Below are 23,526 nucleotides of genomic sequence, written 5' to 3'. Positions count from 1 at the left end.
GGAGTGCCTAAAGAAATCTCTTGGTGCCTGCCACATTGATCACCGCCAGTGGGCTGATAACGCCTCAAACCGTGCATCTTGGCGCCTCACAGTTTGGCGGGCAGCAACCTCCTTTGAAGAAGACCGCAGAGCCCACCTCACTGACAAAAGGCAAAGGAGGAAAAACCCAACACCCAACCCCAACCAACCAATTTTCCCCTGCAACCGCTGCAACCGTGTCTGCCTGTCCTGCATCGGACTTGTCAGCCACAAACGAGCCTGCAGCTGACGTGGACTTTTTACCCCCTCCATAAATCTTCGTCCGCGAAGCCAAGCCAAAGAAGAACATGGGAAATGCTCTTGGCCCAAACAAAAACCTGCTTCTGCAGTTTTTTGGTGAGCCTTGAAATGGAGGTTATTTTTGGGGTGTCCCTATCCCAATAATTGACACCAAGGAACAGGAGTTCACGAATATGGCAAAGAGGTTTGGGATATTCTGTCACATACTCTGTTTTCTAAACTAATTATGCTATCAGAAGTCCAGGAGATGGCTGATGCTCTTGTTCATTGCCTTGTTCAATTAACAGAATACTCATGGCTTGTCTACAAGGCTCAAATACTCCTGGAAATTGAAGAGGTTCATGTTTAACTGAAGACGTTCATCTGGCTGATGCAGCAGGAAGCTGGCGAAGATGTCTGGTTTTACTTGGCTGAGCTCCAGGCCTGCAGTGTACAAAATTAAGTACATCAATACCTTGGGTGCAACCATGTTCAGTGGGAAGTGGACAAAAATGTGCATTCATTGGTAGCCAACATAACATCACAGCTGTCAGTCTCCCAAGCTTCTTGTTTTGTACAAAGTTGGACATTATTTTGGCTCTCCACTTGTATCATTGTCAACTTTCTCCTACAGCCCTTCACAGGTTCCGTTTACAGTCTTAAGCTTCATGCAAAAAGCATGCAATGGTGAGTAAGGCCCAGTTATGCTGGTTCATTCCTCACATCTGCCACTATTTATGTGGAGGTTGCACATGCTCCCTGGGCTTCCACCAGGTGCACTGGGTTTCTCTCACTTCCTTTGTAATGTTCAAGTTGGTTTGGTTAATTGGGCACAGTGATTTTCCACTGGTGTGGTAATGAAAGGTAGATTCTGGGGGAGAGTTGATGGAACAGGGGAGAACAAAATGGGTTAGGGGAGAATGAATTGTGTAATACAACTGGGTGCCTAATGATCAGTGCATAATGAAAAGGCTGAAGGTCCTGTTTCTATGTTCCAGCTCTCTGTGACGCATGATTTGATAACTCGTGTCTATAGCTTGACTATAGGGGAAAGGGGTAGTCTCACTGGGCTGCACTGATTACTATTTACACACTTGACATTACAGTATTCCAAGATCTCTCAAGGGAATGGGGAAAAAATATTCAAAGAGGTGCTTAAAGTTTCCTTGAAGAAGTGCAATAGCCCCAATCACCGCAGGAAATATCTGCCCCATGTCTGCTTGAAGAGGAGAGGAACATTTGGGATGGTACTGAGACTTCTGATGCCTTTCATCAGGAGCACACAGAAGCCTTGCATTAGCAGTGGGTGGAGTGCACCACTTTACAAACAAAGCAACTCTCCACCCCATCACTGGACTCCTGCTCTATCTATGGATTTTACACTGGCCTCAGAACTTCAACGGATATGGAAGCCTCAATCCCAAGAGACTGCTGATGTAGAAGACAATGACTATAGATTTAAACACTTGATGGGCTTCCAGAGGTACACGATCAGTCAAAGGAAGTTATTGATCAATCACTTCATCTACCTAATCTTCACCTCAACTCATTCTTTACCTTTTCTAATCTCCAGGAGCCTTTCCATCAGCAGGAATTACAAGATTGATTTTAATAACAAATATGTTTGGCACTGGTTTTCAGATTTATGTTGTAAATAATGCATTTCTGTCTTGGAAGTGGTATATTATGTATCGCAAATTACAAGATGACTTGGAAAGTTATTTTATAGCTTAATCATGTGTTTTTTTTTTCTTTGGCTTGGCTTCGCGGACGAAGATTTATGGAGGGGGTAAATGTCCACGTCAACTGCAGGCTCGTTTGTGGCTGACAAGTCCGATGCGGGACAGGCAGACACGGTTGCAGCGGTTGCAGGGGAAAATTGGTTGGTTGGGGTTGGGTGTTGGGTTTTTCCTCCTTTGCCTTTTGTCAGTGAGGTGGGCTCTGCGGTCTTCTTCAAAGGAGGTTGCTGCCCGCCAAACTGTGAGGCGCCAAGATGCACGGTTTGAGGCGATATCAGCTCACTGGCGGTGGTCAATGTGGCAGGCACCAAGAGATTTCTTTAGGCACTCCTTGTACCTCTTCTTTGGTGCACCTCTGTCACGGTGGCCAGTGGAGAGCTCGCCATATAACACGACCTTGGGAAGGCGATGGTCCTCCATTCTGGAGACGTGACCCACCCAGCGCAGCTGGATCTTCAGCAGCGTGGACTCGATGCTGTCAACCTCTGCCATCTCGAGTACTTCGACGTTGTGTACAACATGTGTACAACTTCAACATCCCCTGACCTTGAAAATTAAGCATGTAAGCAGTAAATGACCTTCGAGGTGACACTTAGTAACCAGGAGATTGACACTAAACCTAGGCTAAGGACTTTGGGGAGAGATTCCCTGGGCTAAATGTGGCCTCAGTTCATTTTACAACATCAGAAGATAACCTCCACTGACTGCTTCTGAACTAAAATGATATCGTGAACTCTGGGTAAATGTTCCCTCATCTTAATAGATGACAGGGAAAAATTAAAATAATAGTTAAAGCAAATCATCAGCTGAGAGCACCGAGGGAGGGGATGTAGCTACAGCAGGTATTTAGATAAATGGCTGCATAAATGTACATTCACTGTGCTTTACTGTACAATTCTCAATAAGCCCCTACCTTTGATATTATGCAGCTCAAGTTCCTTCACTAATAGACGTGCTCCCTGGAACAAACAACCCTTACAGTGAAGCATTACGTTGGCTCTAAATACATGATTATATAGAGGTTTTATCATACTTTAAACAGTTGCATGTTTAAAATTAAAAAGATTTTCTAAAATATTTCACATGATTTATTATGACATTACATAAATGAGCTTTTAACTATAATAATAAGGATTTATTGAAAGATTGATAGGATGGTGTTGAGTCCTTTTCTGCTTCATCTATATCTTTTTTGAATGTAACCAAATAATTATATTTTTTTCTCAAACTAATGCCAAGCAGAGTTGGAATTGGGATTAATTAAAAAGCAGGAATTTTGCTTGCTGCAATGCAATTATTTTTAAAACTTGTGGTGCAGAAAGGGTACAGTTAAAGCAGAGTATTTATTTGCCATTTTTAACCACAAGACTCAATACAGAGCTCAATGGTGATTACTGTTTGAGACTGATGAGGGGCAATTCAAGAAAAAAAAACAGAGGAGACATTTTAGGTGAATGATTTGCAATCACCCTGTATTTGAGCAGTGTGAGTACAATGCCAATCGGTTTAAAGATAATATCTTCTTAGAAACTTGTTAATCGGTTTCACAGTTTACGTTTAAGTAAGACACAGGTCAACTGAATCCCTGAGTCAGTGATCATCGTTGGAGGGGAAATCTATCTGTGCTTACCCTCTGCAGCCAACATATACCCATTGGTTTTATTCATTTTAAGGTCCCTTAAATTCCAGTTATATATTTCAATAATAATACAGCTGCCAAAAATGACTGAATGTGATCATGTGAGAACAAATTTACCCATTTCCATTTTTACCTTTGTGCATAAACATTAATAAAAAATGCAAATGACCATTTTTTGAAAATAAATGTGTCATATGGAACAGAAGGCATAATGCTGAAAAATACCAATCATGACCATCTGCCAGACATGGGCTGGTTATTATAGCACAATAATGACCACATCATGGGCCTTTATTACAAATACCCCCCCCCATCAAACCATAGTCACTATAATGTAATATGTCATAATATCCGCCCAGACTAATGACATGCTCATTATTCAACGAGATGTAGAGGAAACGTGAGCACGAGAAATTTTCTTTGTATTTTTTGTCTCTTTCTGTTGTTACTCAACTCATTGGCCGCATTAATTTAATTTTCAAAGTGAATAATGCAGAAGCTATCATCCATTAACACCACTAGAACACTAGTCATAGGACAAATATCCTTTGGGTTGGAGTATGAATACTATATGACAAATAATTAACATTTTTAATGCTGCATTCTTTATTTCAAATTCAGTTGAGGCAAATTTTGAAACAGGACTTTACTAATTAATTTATTTATTTGGATTCCTCTCACAGGGTGATAAGATTAGCATAGCGGTTAGTGCAATACTATTACAATGCCACCGATCGGGTCCAAATCCCACACTGTCTGTAAGGAGTTGGTTCATTCTTCCCATGTCTAAGTGGGTTTTCCCAGGGGCTCTGGTTTCCTCCCACCATTCGAAACGTACCAGGGTTTGTAGGTTAATTGGGTATAATTGGGCAGCCCAGGACTGGCCTTCTACCTTGCTGTATGTCTAAAGTTAAATTTAGTACAAAGAACAAAACGAGTCATTTTTATACAAAAAGTTTAATATATTACCTATTCATAAATTTAGATTTTACAGTTACTGTTAGTAATTCAAAAATGTAACTATCTTATGGACTTCCCTTTAACAATAAAGCAATAATGTTGGAGAGTCTGATATCATCCCAAATTTTCCCTGAAGAGCACAACTGGTGTGTAGTGTTTAATAATTCCAACTGACTGCTATTAATTTCCACAATTCAAAAAACAGTTGGGACCCTTTGATATTTAGCAATTTAATCGGTTATAACTAATTTGGACCTCCTGCTTCTTAAAGGCTCTGGTAAAAAGACATGAAAATGCTTGTACATGGGGCGTTACCAGACAAATTAGGCCGAAAGAAACATGTATGAATTATAACATATCTTGCTGACGATCAGTTAAATGACAGGAGACTTTGTGTCTTATTGCATCACTCTCATATTGAAGTCTTAAAAACATATTCACAGTCAATAATTACAGGGATTGTAATGTATTCTGTTTGATTACTCTTATTTGAGACTTCATAAACAAGCAGAGGGATTTTATTAATGCTCTTTCCTAACTCCATGCACATGACTTGATTGTAATCATTATTAGGCACTTGAGTAAAATCCAAAGTTTGATTGACAAGACAGCAGTTGTCAATCAGAAGGAGGAGTGATAAAATGTGAAGAGAAACAATGAAAATACAAAATAAAGGAGAAGGCTTATAAGAGCCAAAAGTGGAGGAAGAAAAGAAATAGAGTCATATGGTCATACAGCATGGAAGCAGACTTTTCAGCCCAACTTGTCCGTGCCACTAAAAAGCCCCCTAATCCCACCTGCCTGCGTTTGGTCCAAATCCCTCTCAATCTATATTATCTATGTGTCAGTTCAAATGATTCTTAAAGCGCTTCAGTAGTATTTGCTTCAACCACCTTCTCCAGCAGTTTGTTCCATGCACCCACCACCCTCTATGTAAAATGTTACCCCTCAGGTTACTGTTAAATCTCTCCCCCTTTACCAGAAACCTATGGTTACGGATTCACCTAATCTGGGCAAAAGACTGTGTGTTCACTTGATCTATTCCTCCCATGATTTTGTACACCTCTGTAAGATCATCCCTCAGCCTCCTCCTCTCCAAAAAAGAAAGCCCTAGCCTGCTTAACCTCTCTCTATAGCTCAATCCCATCACTGGCAGCACCCTTGTAAACTCTGCCCTCTCTCCGGCTTGACATCTTTCCTGAATCACAATAACCAAACCTGAACACAATACTCCAAATGAGGCTTCAACAATGTCTTATAGGATTCCAATAGGACTCCCAACTTTTATACTCAATCCTCTGACTGATAAAGGCCAATGTGCTGAACACCCTTTTGACCACCTGTGATGCAACTTTTAAGGTTCTCCTATATACATACCTCTGCTCTACCACACTCCTCAGATCACTGTCATTCACTGTGTAGGACCTACCCATGTTAGATCCCCAAAATGCAATATCTGCATTGGATACCAAGGGTGCAGATCATCTTGCTCCAAATGTTTTATAGGGAATTTCGCCCTATGCACCTAGCTATAACTCCTCCAAATCCATTCCAATGTTACCTGCCATTCCACTTTCATTCTGGCTTTTCTGTCATGACTCTCCTACAATGTTGAATTAAAATTCAGTACAAGCTTGAGGTGAGGGGCCCAAGTTTAATGTCCATCTCAAATGGAGGATGGCCTCATCAAGAGTCTCTGGGGGTGGAGGTGGTGTGGACTGCAGCCCAGAGAAGAATATAGGAAAAGTCATGGAAGTTTGTGCAGGAACAGAAGAGTAAGTGAAAGTGGCCGAGAAGCTTGGGAGAGGCGGAATGATCAGATCAGGATGTGAATAGTTCACATACCAGGAAGTGCGGTAAAACCAAGAGTGTGCTGGAGTGAATTTGAAGGAGATGGGGGAATTCTGGGGAGGCAGATGGAAGACTGAGTATTGGAACTAAAATTACTTGCTGGTGAATAGTCCAAGCCTACTGTCCAGTCGAACCACCTAGTCACCTAAACAACTAATCTACCAGTTTTCCTGGAGAGCTGGAGGAGCTGAATCCTTGCATACAATTTGAGCCCACAAGGTGAAGCAGGCTCTGAGTGGTGAGCTGAATTAGACTGTGGTCTCCAAAAGTGTATGTGGCCTTATATGGTGACAGAACCACAGCAAGGTTGACAGGCAGAAACGAACGTCCTCAGCTGAGGAGATTCCTCCATTTGCAGCATGGCTCAAAGCACCAAGTCCTGATGGAGGTTCAAATGAATAAAAGGTAAATTTAGGACTGGGACCCACCAATTGTCAGGAGAACCTACAGAGCAAAAATGCATATATCAGGATGCTCTTTATTGACTACAGATTAGCATTCAGCACCATCATCTGCTTGAAACTGATCAGCAAACTCCAAGCATCAATACCCCACTGTGCGATTGGATCATGGATTTCCTCATCTCCAGACCCTAATCAGTGCAGATTGGCAAGAACATCTCCTACAATCTCCATCAGTACCGGAGCACCACAGGGCAGTGTACTTCACCCCCTGCTCTACTTCCTTTACTCCTATGACTGTGTGGCTTCGTGTGACAACACTATTAAATTTACTGATGATACCACAGTAGTGGGCTCTATAAAAAGAGGCGATGTGTCAGTATACAGGAGGGAGAATGAAAGCTTGGTTGAACTGCACACTCACAACAATCACTCCCTCAATGTCACTCAAAGTCTACAATGTATGAATTTAGGAAGGAAAACCAGAGGTGTACGATCCAGTGATCTTTGGGGGATCAGAGATGGGGAAGGTGAGGAAATTTACATTCCTGGGTGTTTCTATCTTGGAGGACATATCCTGCACCCAACATACAAATTTCATCGTGAAGAAAACAGATCAGGACCCCTACTTGTTCAGGAGTTTGTGGAGATTCGGTATGACTTTGGAAATATTGCAAACTTCTACAGATGTGTAAAGTAAGAAGTAAAACATGACGATTTGTAGGCACCGTCACTGAAGTAAAAACACGGAGCTGGAGAAACTCAGCAGGTCAAGCAGTGCCCTTTATATAGCAAAGATAAAAAAAAGTGGCTTCCCCTCCACCACTATCAAACGGGGCTTCCCATCCATCAAAGTCAACTCAGCCCTCGCCCACATCTCCTCCTTTTCTTGGTCATTTTCCTGGCCCCCTCTACCCCCAGATGCAACAAACATAGAATCCCCCTTTTCCTCACCTTGTACCACACCAACCTCCACATCCAACACATTATCCTCTGGAATTTTGAGCACTTACAACTGGATCCCACTACCAGACACATCTTCCCCTCTCCTCCCCTCTCTGCCTTCCGTAGGGACCAGTCCCTCTATGACTCCCTTGTGCACTTATCCCTCCCCACCAATCACACCCCCCCACCTTACCCTGTGGCCACAGGAGGTGCCACACTTGCGTGAACACCATCCCCCTCACCACTGTTTGGGGCCCCAAACAGGTCTTTCAAGTGAAGCAACATTTCACTTGTTAATCCGCAGGACTGATTTACTGCATCCGGTGCTCCCTTGGTGGACTTCTCTACATCGGAAAGGCTGGACACAGATTGGGAGATTGTTTCGCTGAGCATCTTTGCTCCATCCATACTAGTGACAGAGACATTCCAGTAGCCGACCATTTCAGTTTTGTAACACACTTCCATGCTCACATGTCTGTCCATGGCCTTATATCCCACGAAGACCACCTGCAAATTGGAGGAACAACACATGATTTTCTGTCTGGGCACTGTCCAGCCAGATGCATTAACAGTGACTTTTCTCGTTCTGCAAACCTGCCCTCCTCTTCCCCCTCCCTTTTCCCTACCCCTTTCCAGTTCTCCTCCCCCTTCCCTCTCTATTCACCTAGCCATCCCTCCTCCTCTTGATTACTGCTGTCCCCTCATTCCCTTCTCCACTTATCACCTCCTGCCTTTGTGACCAGACGTCCCCCCTACTTTCTCGTTTGGACACCTGCTGACATTTTTCGATACCTTGATGAAGGGCTCAAGCCCAAAATGTCAGTGATTTATTTTTACCTTTGCTATATAATGGACACTGCTTGACCTGCTGAGGTTCTCCAGCTTTGTGATTATACTTCTACAGATATATAGAGGAAAGTGTGCTGACCACCTGATATGGGGCCACCAATATCTCTGAGTGGAAAGTTCTGCAAAAGGTAATGGACATAAGCCAGTATATCACAGACAAAACTCTCCCCACCAGTGAGAAAATCTTCATGGAACATTGTCTTTGGAGAGCAGCAGCGATCAACAAGGATCCACAGCACCCAGGAGATGCACTGTTCTCACGAGTGCCATCAGAAAAAAAGTACAGGTGCCACAAAACGTGTATCATCAGGTTCAGGAACAGTTGCTACCCCTCCACCATCTCCTAAACAACAGACTCGATCAGAGAATCATTTAGGACTCTTACTTTGAACATTATTTATTACTAAATATTTATTTGTTCTGTATTTGCATAGTCAGATTGTTTACATTTCTCTCTTTTCCACCAGTATCTTTTCTTGAGTACAGTTTATAGTTATAGATAAGTAGAAATTCTGCCTGGGCCACAGTAAGAAGAATCTCAGGGTTGAATATAATGTTATGTATGTACTTTGAGAATAAATTTGAATCAATTACCAGCACACCTTTGTGATATGGAGGAGAGGGTGGATGGGGGGAAACCAGAGAATAGAGAGTAAACAGGATTTCTTTTTAACCTTGAAAGAATCTTCTAATTCTCTCAATAGAAAAAAAAAGGAACATTGAAGAATTAGCAGAGTACTAACCTTTGAAAAAATAAATACTATTTTGTATTCTCTGATAATTTTGTAGATAGAGCATGAGTGAACAAGTTTTCTTTATAGAAATTTTAAAAATGTTGATGAGCAACATGATATTCATGGCCTGAAAACATACCCAGGGGCATACTTCTGAAATGTTCTTGATGAACATTCTTAAATCTGAATCAAAGAGATGCTGTCCTTGTCCATATTTAGGTGGAGAAGTGCAAAACTGTAATACTGTGCATGTTGAAAATCTGGAATAAAATTGGGAACTGCTGGTGAGGCTCTGCAGGTCTGCCATCATCCAGGCCCAGCTGCAGTCTCCTTGCAGATCTGAAACCTCTGCAGAGGCAGCTGTTACTTCATGTTCCTCCTTCAATTCTGTTCATTAACAAAAGGAGAAATCCAGTTTGATCGGGTTGTTGAGAAGGAATGTTTTACACAAGCTTTTGAGTGACACCAGAGTTTTTGGAGCTGGGTGGCCACTGCATACAATACACAAGACATCAGGAAGCAGCATAACTCATGGCCTGTGCTCTCAGACGTTTTCTTCAGTAACTTCTCCTAGTGGCACTCGTAGTTGGTCTATTGTTTCCTCATTAGAAGGTTAAAGTTTTGAATGCCATTATCTATGGTCATTATCTCTGGTCATTTTCTCTCCATCCTCTGCTTCTTTAGTGTTATCATTGTGTGGCCCTTAAGTCAGAAGGCTTTTTATTGCTGCAGGGTATAGTCAAACCATAATTTTCCATAATATCAGTTAGCAGTCTACTATGGGCCAAATCAAGTGCATATGAAATAAGTAATTTCATGGGGTGATTTTCTTCCATGTAAATCTGGGAGTGCACAGATATAGGGAAAATACCAAGTGGGACTGATGAGAGTGTTTTTCTGGACCTGTACTGAACACCCTCACATTATGTCATATTACCTAAGTGAAGGAGAACAATGGGTGGGTGAAGAGTAATATATAATCCATTCAGTGAAGGGGATATTCTGACAGCGCTAAGAACCTTTGAACTTTAAGGATGCAGTTTTAAGTTCTCTGACCTCATAAGATCTTTTAACCTCTTTCAGCGCTGACATTCAGATGGACTTCTCAATTAGAGGATTGTAAGCTCTTTATAAAGCATTAACCCACTCTGAACAGATTCCCCACACGTACCACACAGTTATCAGTTCAGTTCACAATGCTACTGAGTTTGGGAACCTCACTGTATTGTGACCATTCTAAAATCACAGTCTTCATTTACCAACTCCAGGAATTATAAAGTAGGATACATGGGTTAACTAACCTTCTTTTGACTTTTTATAAGAGAAAGCAGAAATATGCATAGCAATGTTTAAAAAGCTCCACTCAGCAGCCGTCCAAAACATCACATATAATTCAGAAGAGAATGGCACCAAATGAATGGCTGATTACTTCATCCCCAGCAGCAGATTAACCTGCTCTCATTAAGGTTAAAATAGAGGATTTCTGAAAAATTTCAATATATTATGCAGTTTTCTACTTGGGGGGGCTCAATAATACATCAGTACAAGCCTCTTGACTACATCATCGTTAAACATGAGTGAAGATTAGCTGAGAGATACAAGGACTGCATGTGTTTCTCAGAGAAGCTTTGACTACTTTCAGGTAGGAGTTTGGAGACTACTCAAAACAGAAATATAGATGGATGAGCAGGCACAAACACAAAAATGTGCACACACATAGAGGGACACCCAGACACACAAAACACGTGTTGAAGGTGAGGGGAGGAATGATAAGGGAGATGTGGTAAGTGCCTGGAATGGTAGTAGTGGTAACATTTAAGAGGCTTCAAGTTAAGTGCATCATTCATTTTACCACCATCAGGACACTCGTACACCTGGGTTTCTTCTCCCCTGACCCACTCTCCTTCTTCTCTCTGTCATCTGGTTCCATTTGGCAGTCATGCCTCATTTATCTGGTTGCACATCAACCCTTCAGCCTCTCTCTCTACTCTTCTCCATTCTTTGTAATACCTCAAGCTTGTAGGAAGAATTGTATAAATGCCAGTATTTGTATGAATGAGGAGAAAGAAATTTTACAAATGCAATTGATGGGAATATACTCAAGCACAACTGCAAAACTGATTTCATGTTTAGATTTCAGATTTATTGTCAGAGTACATACATGACATTATATACAACCCTCAGATTTTTTTTCCTTTAGATGAGGCAGAATTACTAGTTAAAAAATACAGTATACAACATACACATGTAAAGGAATAAACAACAGTAAACAGATAACAAATGTAAACAAACTGACTGTGCAATACAGAGAGAATAAAAAAATCAATGAAGGATATAAGTAAGAGTCCTTAAATGACTCCTTGATTGAGTTTTTTATTGAGGAGTCTGATGATGGAGGGGAGGCAACTGTTCCTAAACCTGGTGGTGTGAGTCTTGTGGCACCTATACCCCTTTCCTGATGACAGCTGTTAGAACAGAGCATGTGCTGGGTGATGTGTATCCTTGATTATTGCTTCAGCTCTCTGATGGCAGCATTGCTTGTAGATAGTCTTGATATTGGGGAGAGTTTTGCTTGTGATGTCCTGGGCTGTGACCATTATCTTTTGGAGGGCTTTATGCACATGAGTATTGGTGTCCCCATATCAGACCATGACACCATTCATCTGTAGAAATTTACCAGGGTTTCTGGTCTCATATCAATCCTCCGCAAACTCCTGAGGAAGTAGAGGTGCTGACGTGCATTCTTCACGATTCCATTATTATGTTGGGCCCAGGAAAGATCATCTGAGATAGTGGCTCCAAAGAACTTAAATTTGCTTACCCTCTCCACCTCTGATCATTCAATGATCTCCCTTCCTGAAGTCAACAATCAGCTCCTTAGAGTTGGTGACATTGTGTGCAAGGTTGTTTGTGCACCATCCAGGCAAGTTTTCAATCTCCCTCCTGTATGCTGAATCATCGCCTTTCTTTATACCAATCCTCACTGATTGTGGTTGGAAAGGTCAAGAAATCCATGATCCAATTACACAGTGGGATGTTGAGTCCCAGGTCTTGGAGTTTTCTGATCTGTTTTGAGGGGATGATGGTGTTAAATGCTGAACTGTAGTCAATAGAAAGCATCCTGATGAATGCATCTTTGCTGTCCATGTGTTCCAGGGTTTTGTGTAGACAGTGAAATGTCTATACATATGTTTATATATAAATAATAGCTGGACTATTGTTTTATATATGGACATTTATCAATCTTGGAATTTTGGAGCTAAAGTAGCCTTCTTATAGAGCTGTACAAAACAATGAGGAAAGAAAGGTCAAGAGGAAGAACCAAGCTAGAAACAAGCTGAACCACTCAAAGGGTTAGGCAGCAGCTGTGAAGCCAAAGATGGTCCCTGTATCAGTACTCAGAGAGTGGAGAGGAGATAGCAAGAATAGGGAGTTGATAGGCAGAGGTGAGACGGAGGTTTGTAGTGATAGGTGGAACCAGGTGAAGTGGATGATGATGGGTAGAATTAGGAGCCAGTGACTGTTGAGTAACAGTGGAAACAGATAAGGAAAATAACAAAAAATGCAGGCAAATGGAGTCAGGTTTAGGGAAGGGGGAGGTTGTTGGGGGTGGAGTGGAATGGAGAAGAGTAGAGAGAGAGGCTGAAGGATTGATGTGCAACCAGATAAATGAGGCATGACTGCCAAATGGAACCAGATGACAGAGAGAAGAAGGAGAGTGGGTCAGGGGAGAAGAAACCCAGGTGTACGAGTGTCCTGATGGTGGTAAAATGAATGATGCACTTATCTTGAAGCCTCTTAAATGTTACCACTACTACCATTCCAGGCACTTACCACATCTCCCTTATCATTCCTCCCCTCACCTTCAACACGTGTCTTCCAGTATGTGATGAAAAATATTCTAACAGTCTACTCTATGAATGCCTCATATAATTTTATAAACATCTTCCCTCAGCCTCTGATGCTCCAAAGAAAACAACCCAAATTTGACCAGCCTCTCTTTATGTTCATATACCTCACACAGCTATTTTGGAATGTTGTTTAAAAACTAAGAATTAGTGATGAATGATAAATACAAATTGTTTAAATGAGATGGTTAAAATGAGTAAAAGCTGTGTAGTCATTGAAATGTCATCAGAAAGACCAAAGGTGTTTGGAGTTTCAATAAAACATGAACTGAGAAAGCTGACAGTTCAGATTCTGTTGCAAACTTAAGTCCAGACCAAATAACTTCACACTGGAATGTATTGATACCTGATATAACCGGGTAATTACAATCCAACCTTTCAGATAAGAAGTTAATGTGTTTGAGATTGACTGCTCACTTAACACCCTAAATTTTTTTTACTTTCTGTCAAACTATATCTGGTGCCTGAACCCAGAGTGGTTTGGACAATATTACCTTGAGCCTTTCTAACAAATTTCAGCACAAAAAAGATTTAAAAATAGAATTCAATTGATGAAACCTAATACTTATCATCAGAATGTGAACAGCATGGTCCTTTGAACGTGGTTCACATTTCTTTAAGTGTGTCGTTTCCCTCTTTATTTCTTGCTCTTTATTTCTACACAACACTCCAATGGCCATCTTCTACCTCCTTCTGCACATTCCTCCTTTATTTCTGGCATGCTTTCTCACTGCAGGTAACTTTCTATTTCTCAATGTCACTCATTGACACATGTTATGAACTCTCCCACAGATAACTCAAACAGACTTAGGTTCCAACTCCCGGACAACAGCACAAATGATCTGCTGACAAGGGAAGAATTGGAGAGTAGAATCAAGAAGAACATTTAAATCAGAGGGTGCCGATGGTTGGAGATTCAAACGGAGACCGGACGTGAGACAGGTAAGTCAGACAATGGAATAGGAAGCACCTGTGCCCAGAGTGGACAGCTTTCTGAAGGTAAGGATTCTAAATAACCCCAAATGGACTCTGGTCCAGTGCAATGTGTAAAACAACTGGCTGTTGTTGAATCCTGGGATGAAGTGGGAATAACAACAAAACTGCAGCAAAGGCATGGAAATGGAGGAACTAATTTCTCCAGTCTTTGGTAATGTCAAGAGGTTATAGAGACAGTCATAAAGTCAGTAGACAATAGACAATAGACAATAGACAATAGGAGCTGGAGTAGGCCCTTCGACCCGTTGAGCCAGCACCGCCATTTTACAGATCATGGCTGATCACTACTATCAGTACCCCTTTCCAGCCTTATCCCCATAACCCTAAACTCCTTTGCCCACTAGAGTCTTATCTAACGCATGGAAAGAGGCAATTATGTCCAACTTATCGATGCAAACCAAGTTAATCCATGGAGAGAGATTGGATAGTCTGGGGTTGTTTTCTCAGGAGCAGAGGAGACTGAGGGGTGTCTCTACCTAAAATTATGAGAGGCATGAATAGAGTAAACAGAAGGGACATAGATAGAAGAGTAATCTGTCACTATTGTACCCTATCATGTGGGTTATCTGAAGTAGGGTTAAGATGAAAGGAAATGTTTAAACCTTCAGCCTATATGAGGTGGATAAGGCAACACCAAATCCTGGACGTAGAGGTTAATCTGGGGAGAAGCTGTGGGAAATGTGAACAATATAAAATGGGATTCAGGGAGGATCAGTGCAACTGTGAATATTCATTTAATTATTTTTAAAATATTTATTATCACCTTTTCTGTCTCGTGTATTGTGATAATGTGATTTACACTATTTCTGGCGAATCTTATGCACCTGTGTGGCTGCAACATTGAGAATTTTGGTGGATCCATCCATTATTCTTAGGTATATGATAATAAACTCACATATTCCCTCGCTCATAAACTGGTGCTTGATGATCACTATGGGCTCTGTGGGTGAGTTTCTGTGCTTCATGAATCTACGACTTCAAGAGGTCAAACTTCCAAGTACAGGATAATAAAACATGCTTCACATGTGAGGAGATCTTCTTGGTCTTGAACAGAAAGGCCTCTAAGGCATAAGCCTCGCAAGCAGAGGAGATATAAAATCTGCCAAATTTAACGATCGAGTATGTTTCACTGTGATGAATAGCTTCTGCATGCATTGACAGGCAGCATTCAGTATTATTGCTACTTATCTCCAATAAGGTGATTTCGGAGGGTTTTATATCGTGGGGCTTATATGTAAATCTTGCTTCTTTTATAGAGCCATGCAGCTCAGAAGGTGCTCCTTCAGCCCAACTTGGTTTTCTAACTGATCTATTCCTATTTGACTTCATTTGGCCCAGATTCCTCTAAACATGTCTTATCCTTGTACCTTTATAAATAGCACTTAAACATCACAATTGTCCCTACCTCCATTGGAGGTTTCCTCTCTATGCTGATTCCATGCATCCACTATAGAGGGTGGAAAAATCTTGCCCCTCATGTCCCTTTTAAATCCTACCCTTCTCACCATAAACTCGTTTTGGACTCATCTTCCCTGGGAAAAAGATGACCTTAACTACGCCTCTCAAGGTTCTATATACAATACCTTCTATTATTTCAGAGAATGAGGAGATGCAAAAAATGGAGGAGCAGGAGCAAGAGTGGGGGGCAAGGAGGAGGTGATAATGATGATGAACAGTATTGTCCTGACATTTATTGTACCAGGTCACAGTTGGGCACCATGAAGGATGAGTAAGATTGTTCCAAGTTTCACCATGGTGAGAGAGTCTAGACCAGTGGTTCTCAACCTTTTTCCTTCCACTCACATACCACTTTAAGTATTCCCTATGCCATCGCTGCTCTGTGATTAGTAAGGTGGTATGTGGGTTGAAGTAAAGTTTGAAAACCACTGTTTTAATCGTACTTGACTCGTTATGTGCACGGTTTCAAAGGAAATGGGTCAATGATAATTTTTCTCAAGCAAAATATTTCAGTCACAATTGGGTCTAGAGCAATGATTCTTAACCTTCCCTTCCCACCCACATACCACCTTAAGCAATCCCTTACTAATCACAGAGCAGCAATGGCAGAGGGATTACTTAAAGTGTCAATGTCAGTGGAAAGAGAAAGCTTGAGAACCACTGGTCTAGGACAAGAGGGTACAACTTTAGGATTGAAGGGTCTCCACTTATAACAGAGATGTGGAGAAATTGTTGCCACAAACAGTTGTGGAGGCTGAGCCATTGGGTTTATCTAAGGTAGTGATTGATATGTTTTTGATTAGGCAGGGTTATATTAGCCAGAGTTTGAGTGGGAAAATGGATCAGCTCATAATTAAATGGCAGGACAGACTCAATGGCCTGAATAGCCTATTTCTGCTCCTATGTCTTATGGTCTTCATGAGTCGCATAGTGTGGGGAAAGCCAACACAGGGCCCACTTGAAGGCAGGGGGAAGAAGTCATTTCAGTCTACTGGCCTGCAGAAGTTGGGAATGGGCCATGAGTGGAATGGCCATGATAAGGGTACACAAGGAGTTGTCAGGCCTTCCCAGCTGAATGCCTGAAGTGACAGGGTACATTCACCTTCCAGCCTCTCGCAGGGTCCTATGTGGAACCAAGAGGGGATGTGGGCACTCCTCCACAAGGACTCGGCTGGATTCCTCTCACACCATGCCCACTGTTGCAGTGAGAGCTGCTCTGATTGTTGGGGAAACCTTGTCTAGGCACTGCCTTTTTCACATGGAGGCAATGGCCATAACCAGAGGTGAGTGGAGGAAAGTTTAGGGAAGATATCAGAGAAAGGGTTTTAACATAACATAACATAACAATTACAGCACGGAAACAGGCCATTAGGCCCTTCTAGTCCACACCGAACCAAACACCCCTTTCTAGTCCCACCTCCCTGCACAATGCCCATAACCCTCCATCTTCTTCTCATCCATATACCTGTCCAACCTTTTCTTAAATAATACAATTGACTCCGCCGCCACTATTTCTCCCGGAAGATCATTCCACACGGCTACCACTCTCTGAGTAAAGAAGTTCCCCCTCATGTTACCTCTAAACCTCTGCCCCTTAATTCTTAACTCATGTCCTCTTGTTTTAATCTTTCCTCCTCTTAACGGAAATAGTCTATCCACATCCACTCTGTCTATCCCTTTCATAATCTTAAATACTTCTATCAAATCCCCTCTCAACCTTCTACGCTCCAAAGAATAAAGACCTAATCTGTCCAATCTCTCCCTATACTCTAGATGCTTAAACCCAGGTAACATTCTGGTAAACCTTCTCTGCACTCTCTCCACTCTGTTTATATCCTTCCTATAATTAGGCGACCAGAACTGCACACAGAACTCCAAATTAGGCCGCACCAACGTCTTATACAATCTCAACATCACCTCCCAACTCCTATATTCCATGCAATGATTGATAAAGGCCAGCATACTAAAAGCCTTCTTCACCACCCTATTCACGTGAGTTTCTACCTTCAGGGAACGATGTACCGTTACTCCTAAATCTTTCTGCTCTTCTGTATTCATCAATGCTCTCCCATTTACCACGTATGTCCTATTCTGATTCTTCTTACCAAAATGAAGCACCTCACACTTATCAGCATTAAATTCCATCTGCCATTTTTCAGCCCACTTTTCTAAGCAGCCCAAATCCCTCTGCAAACCTTGAAAACCTTCTTCATTATCCACTATTCCACCTATCTTAGTATCGTCTGCATATTTACTAATCCAATTCCCCACCCCATCATCTAGATCATTAATGTATATAACGAACAACAATGGGCCCAATACAGATCCTTGAGGCACACCACTGGTCACCGGCCTCCAACCTGACAGACAATTATCCACTACCACTCTCTGGCCTCTCCCTTTCAGCCAATGTTCAATCCATTTGACTATCTCAAAATTTATACCTAAAGACTGCACCTTCCTAACTAACCTTCCATGTGGTACCTTATCGAAGGCCTTACTGAAGTCCATATAGACAACATCCACTGCGCTACCCTCATCCACATTCCTAGTCACCTCTTCAAAAAATTCAATCAGATTGGTCAAACATGACCTTCCTCCCACAAATCCATGTTGAGTGCTCCTGATCAGACCTTGTCTATCCAGATGTTTATAAGTACTATCTCTAAGAATTTTCTCCATTAATTTACCTACCACAGACGTCAAACTTACAGGCCGATAGTTGCCAGGCTTCCTCCTTGAACCCTTTTTAAATAACGGAACCACATGCGCAATGCGCCAATCCTCCGGCACTATCCCCATATCTAATGACATTTGGAAAATTACCTCCAGAGCCTCTGCTATTTCCTCCTTCACTTCTCTCAATGTCCTGGGGAAGATCCTGTCTGGTCCCGGAGACTTATCCACCTTTATATTCTTCAAAAGCCTTAAAACTACACCTTTTGTAATCTCTATATTCCCCATATTTACCCAATTTGCTTTTTTTATCTCACATCTCCCAATATCCTTCTCCTTAGTGAATACCAAAGAAAAGAAACTGTTCAATATCTCCCCCATTTCTCTAGGCTCCACACACAGTTTTCCGCTCTGATTTTCTAAGGGACCAATTTTGTCTCTAGCTTTCCTCTTACCATTAACATATTTGTAGAACTCTTTTGGATTAGTTTTCACCCTGCTTGCCATAGTTTCCTCGTACCTTCTTTTAGCTTTCCTAATTCCTCTCTTAAGATTCCTCTTACATTCAATGTATCTTTCAAACATCTCCTTAACTCCATGCTTCTTATATCTAATGTACGCCTCCCTTTTTCTTCGAACCAAGTTTCCAATATTCCTTGAAAACCACGGCTCTCTCAAACCTTTTGCCCCTCCTTTTAACCTAACAGGAACATAAAGCTTTTGCACTCTCAAAATCTGATCTTTAAAAGACTTCCATCTCTACTACATCCTGCCCATAAAACAAATTGTCCCAATGCACACCCTACAAGTCCTTTCGCATCTCCTCAAATCTAGCTTTTCCCCAATCAAAAACCTCAACCCTTGGCCCTGACTTCTCTCTTTCCATAATGACATTGAAGCTGATGGCATTATGATCACTGGACCCGAAGTGCTCGCCAACACTAACCTCTGTCACTTGACCCATCCCATTTGCCAACAGTAGATCTAACACTGCTCCTTCTCTGGTCAGCACCTCTACATATTGTTGTAAAAAACTATCTTGCACACATTTCACAAACTCTAACCCATCCAGTCCTTTCACAAAATGTGTTTCCCAATCTATATGTGGAAAATTAAAATCTCCCATAATTACAACCCTGTGCTTATCACAAATATCTACTATCTCCCTACAGATTTGCTCCTCTAGGTCTCGGTCCCCTCCGGGTGGTCTATAATACACCCCTACAAGTGTAACCTCTCCTTTCCTACTCCTCAGTTCCACCCAAATAGCCTCCGTGGATGTGCCCTCTAATCTATCCTTCCTAGGCACCGCTGTAATATTTTCCCTGACAAGCAATGCAACCCCACCTCCTCTTGCCCCTCCGACTCTATCACACCTAAAACAACGAAACCCAGGGATATTCAGTTGCCAATCACATCCCTCCTGCAACCATGTCTCACTAATCGCTACCACATCATACTTCCAAGTATCAATCCACACCTTCAGCTCATCCACCTTTTTTACAATACTCCTGGTTTTGATATGGTGAATGGTGGGGGCCTGGAATGCATTGCTGGGGATAGTGATTGAGGATGATACAATAGGGACATTTATAAGACAAGTTCATATATGTAAGAAAAATATAGGGATATAGACTATGATCGTGGAATCATTTTATATGGATCAGCACAACATTGTGGGCCAAAGGGCCTGTTCTGTGCTACACTGTTCTATGTTCTAATCGCTCTAGGGCAGTTATTTTCTCATGCATCATTGATCTTTGGTATTATTACTCCTTTGCCCTCTCCAGGAAGTACAGGAGCCTAAAGACACACACTCACTGTTACAAAAACAGCTCCTTCCCCTCAGCCATCAGGTTTCTGAATGGACAATGAACAGAGGATGCTAATTCACCTCTGCTCTTTTTTCCAGAAATTATTTTTTTTATGGAATTGCAATTTTGCACTTTGTTCTGCATAATACTGCTGGCGCAAAACAACAAATTTTGTGACACATTTTTATGGCAATAAACCTGATTCTGATTCTCTCGCCAAAATCTGTTTAACAAGCCATTCTCTTTATCAGATTTCCCAGCCCTTTATTTAGTGTTCTGGTCTCTGGATGTTCATTGTGTCCCACAGGGATGCAGGAATTCCCTGTTCTTTATAAGGCATGGAACATCCTTCAGAGCCACTCTGCTTCAGTTAAACAGTGTTTTTCTAATAGTTTATTTAAAATTTTTGATCATACATGCAGTCAATTACAAAATTTAAAAACACAAGTACAAATGTAAATCCAGTATTTGCTCTATGATGTTTTTGCCCCCAAGCCCCCAAACCACCCAAGAAAAAAGTCCAAAGGAAAGTGTAGATATAAAGAAAAAGCATGAAAAGGAGAAAAAAGATAAAGAAAAAGGGAAGAAGGAAAAGAAAGCAGAATGGATTGCTGAAAAGTGCTGCACACTCCTCGATAGTAAATTGATGTTTTATTTAATTTTCTTTGGAAAGGATCAATGCAGGTCTTGAGAGTTAGGCAGAACACAACAAAAGATTTACATCTGAAAATTGTAAATATGGGCTCCAAACTTGTAAAAATACGTTATACTTCACACTTCCACAGCTTCCAGTTCCCTGAACTCGATTGCCTCATCTTCGCCTCAACAACAGACCCAACCAGTCACCCTCCACCACCACCCTCCACCAACTAGCAGACCTGATCTCACTCTCAATAACTTCTCCTTTGACTTGTCCCACTTTCTGAAGTCAAAGGATTAGCCATGGGTACCCACATGAGTCACATGCCTGCCTTTTGGTTGGCAACATGGAGCAATACATGCTAAACCCTACACAGGGAAAGCTGCTCAACTCTTCCTCCACTTCATTCACGACTACTTTGGTGCTGTCTCATGCTCGTCGACTTTATCCTCTTTGCTGCTAACTTCCACTCGACCTCATGTTCACACACTTGGACCATCTTTAGCAACACTCTCCCCTTTCTAGATCTTTCTGTCTCCATCTTGGGAGACCAACTCTTCACAGACATTTTCTACAAACCCACCAAATTCCAGAGCTACCTCGACTACACCTCTTCACACCCTGCCTCTTATTCCGTCTGGACACCCTCCAAACATATGGCATTCACATTGATTTTTCCAGTTCTTCCCCATCCTTATTTCTCCTTTCATCCAGCTCTGCATTCACAGAGCCATCCACTCCCCAAAATATTGGTTATATATCTTTACCAATTATGGTCGCAGCAAGACCTGCTGAGTTCCTCCACCATTTTTGTGCTTTGACAACAATCACAGCTTCTGCAGACTTTCATGTTTCGCCTCTTTTATAATTGTGTTGATGAACTGGACCAGTTTTTAAATTTATTTCTATTTGTACTTTCTTCTGCCTGATGCATAAATCTTGTTTCAGCTAATTACATAATAAAGTATAAGTAGATAATTTTAAGAAAACTGCACTGGTACTTACAAAGTATCAATAATAGAATGGAACCCTTTCTCTACAGTTCTTTTGTAATTGGTTACCCCTTTGCTTCCCACTGATGCTGCATGAATTCTGAATTTCTCTAGCACTTTTATGTATTGCACTATAGCCCCAATATGCAGACTTTCCTGTTTAGTTCCTCTTTTAAGTAGGTGAACAACCAACCCAGTGCATTACTGGTGCCAATGGGGAAACATGTGCATTGAGCTTAGGATAGGGCCGGAGTTTGTGCCATTGGGTGACAGGGGATCTCAGCAGAATGAAATAAGAAATAGTGCCAACAGTCAATAAAATTTGTACTTGGCTATCATTCATCATGAAATCAAAGTTAATCAATTGTCCATAATTTTCCTAAGAAAATAAATATGTTTTTGTTTTAATTTTGCTTTCATACACATACTTAATCATTAAAAAGCTCAGATGTATGTATTACAGAACATTTATGTCAAAAATTTAATCACAAGCCTTATTATTTTGATTTCCTAATATTAACTGACTATTATTGACTGTATATAGAACCTTTCACCAAATAGTTAATAGGGTATTAAAACTATTGGTGTTAAACAAGAAAACTTGCAAATGCTGGGGTTGAGTGCAATACACAAGATGTGCTGGAGAATCTCAGCAGGTCAGGCAGCATCCATAGGAAGTAAAAGAGAATACCAACTAATTGTGTGCAGTGGTGTCAAGGCCCTAAATAGTGGCACCCTGCCACAGTGTTCCCACCTAGGTTCAGCACATCTTCCAGAAATTCTAAACGGATCTTTCTTTGAACAGGAGTAAATCTGAGCATTGCCTTTCTCAGCAAATATGACTTAAGTGTACCAAGAGGGTGTTCTAATTGTCAGAGGTCTGGACTCCGCCAAGAATGTGCATGTTGGAGGAAGAGCAAATTACATTGCATTCACTGGGCTGGAAATTACCCTCTTGAGAAACATTCAGTCAAACAAAGGCAGGGGTGCAGTCTTGCACCGCTGTAAAAAACGGCCAAAAAAAAAAGTGGGGAATTTAAACTACTGTAGTGGGGATTGAAGAGCGGTGGCAGTAGTCACCTATAAAATGCAGCAGGGATATCAGGGAAACAGGTGTTGGGGTGGGTGATGGGAAAGTGCATGCGCGAGAAAAGTGTATGTGACATCAGATACACTGAGTTTCGTTCTACTGGGAGTTTGGTGCCATTAACAGCTCCTCTGACAAAATCATGTGCTTGGTAGCGGGAAAAAGCAAAGGAAGAAACTAAAGAGGAACCAACAAAAAAGTGAGTAACGGAAACAGTAAAGTGAAAGGGAGGATGTGAGAAGAGCCAGGGCTGGGAGAGTGGGGGGCTGGGGCAGGTTAAGCCGGGATCGCGTGGGCTGGGAGAGCTGGGGAGGGGGCCAGTGGGCTGAAGCAAAGCCGGTAAGTTGGGAAGCCATGACAGCTAAGGCCGGGGAAGTTGGGGAGGCAGGTTAAGCCGGAGGGCCAACGGGGTGGAGGTCAGGGAAGTCTTGGCGGCTGAGGCCAGAAAGCTGGGGAGGCAGGTTAAGCCAGGGGGACTGAGAAGCCGAAGCTGAGGCTGGGAAGCCGAAGCCAGGGCTGGGGAAGATGAAGCCGGGGGTGGGGGCCAGGAAAGTTGTGGCTGTTAAGCTGGTGGGGGGG

At 41.9% G+C, this 23,526-nt stretch overlaps 1 long non-coding RNA gene across 5 annotated transcripts in view; it reads left to right on the top strand.

Annotated features, from left to right (window-relative positions):
- The first annotated feature begins 3,978 nt into the window (after positions 1-3,978).
- Positions 3,979-23,526, top strand: part of LOC138760077 (uncharacterized) — a 74,140-nt gene continuing 54,592 nt past the window's right edge. For 2 of the 5 annotated variants that reach the window (XR_011355379.1, XR_011355375.1), the window contains exons 1-2: positions 3,979-4,036; positions 14,077-14,226. This is a non-coding gene — a long non-coding RNA (uncharacterized lncRNA). Of the gene's footprint in view, positions 4,037-10,953; positions 11,019-14,076; positions 14,227-23,073; positions 23,147-23,526 lie in introns of those variants that run through there. The other 3 variants (XR_011355378.1, XR_011355376.1, XR_011355377.1) reach the window with 3 other exon arrangements.

Source organism: Narcine bancroftii, chromosome 4 (genome assembly GCF_036971445.1).
Source record: "Narcine bancroftii isolate sNarBan1 chromosome 4, sNarBan1.hap1, whole genome shotgun sequence".
Classification (NCBI taxonomy): Eukaryota; Metazoa; Chordata; class Chondrichthyes; order Torpediniformes; family Narcinidae; genus Narcine; species Narcine bancroftii.
The sequence above is the reverse complement of the archived record's forward strand: the minus strand, read 5'-3'. Positions and strand labels throughout refer to the sequence as shown.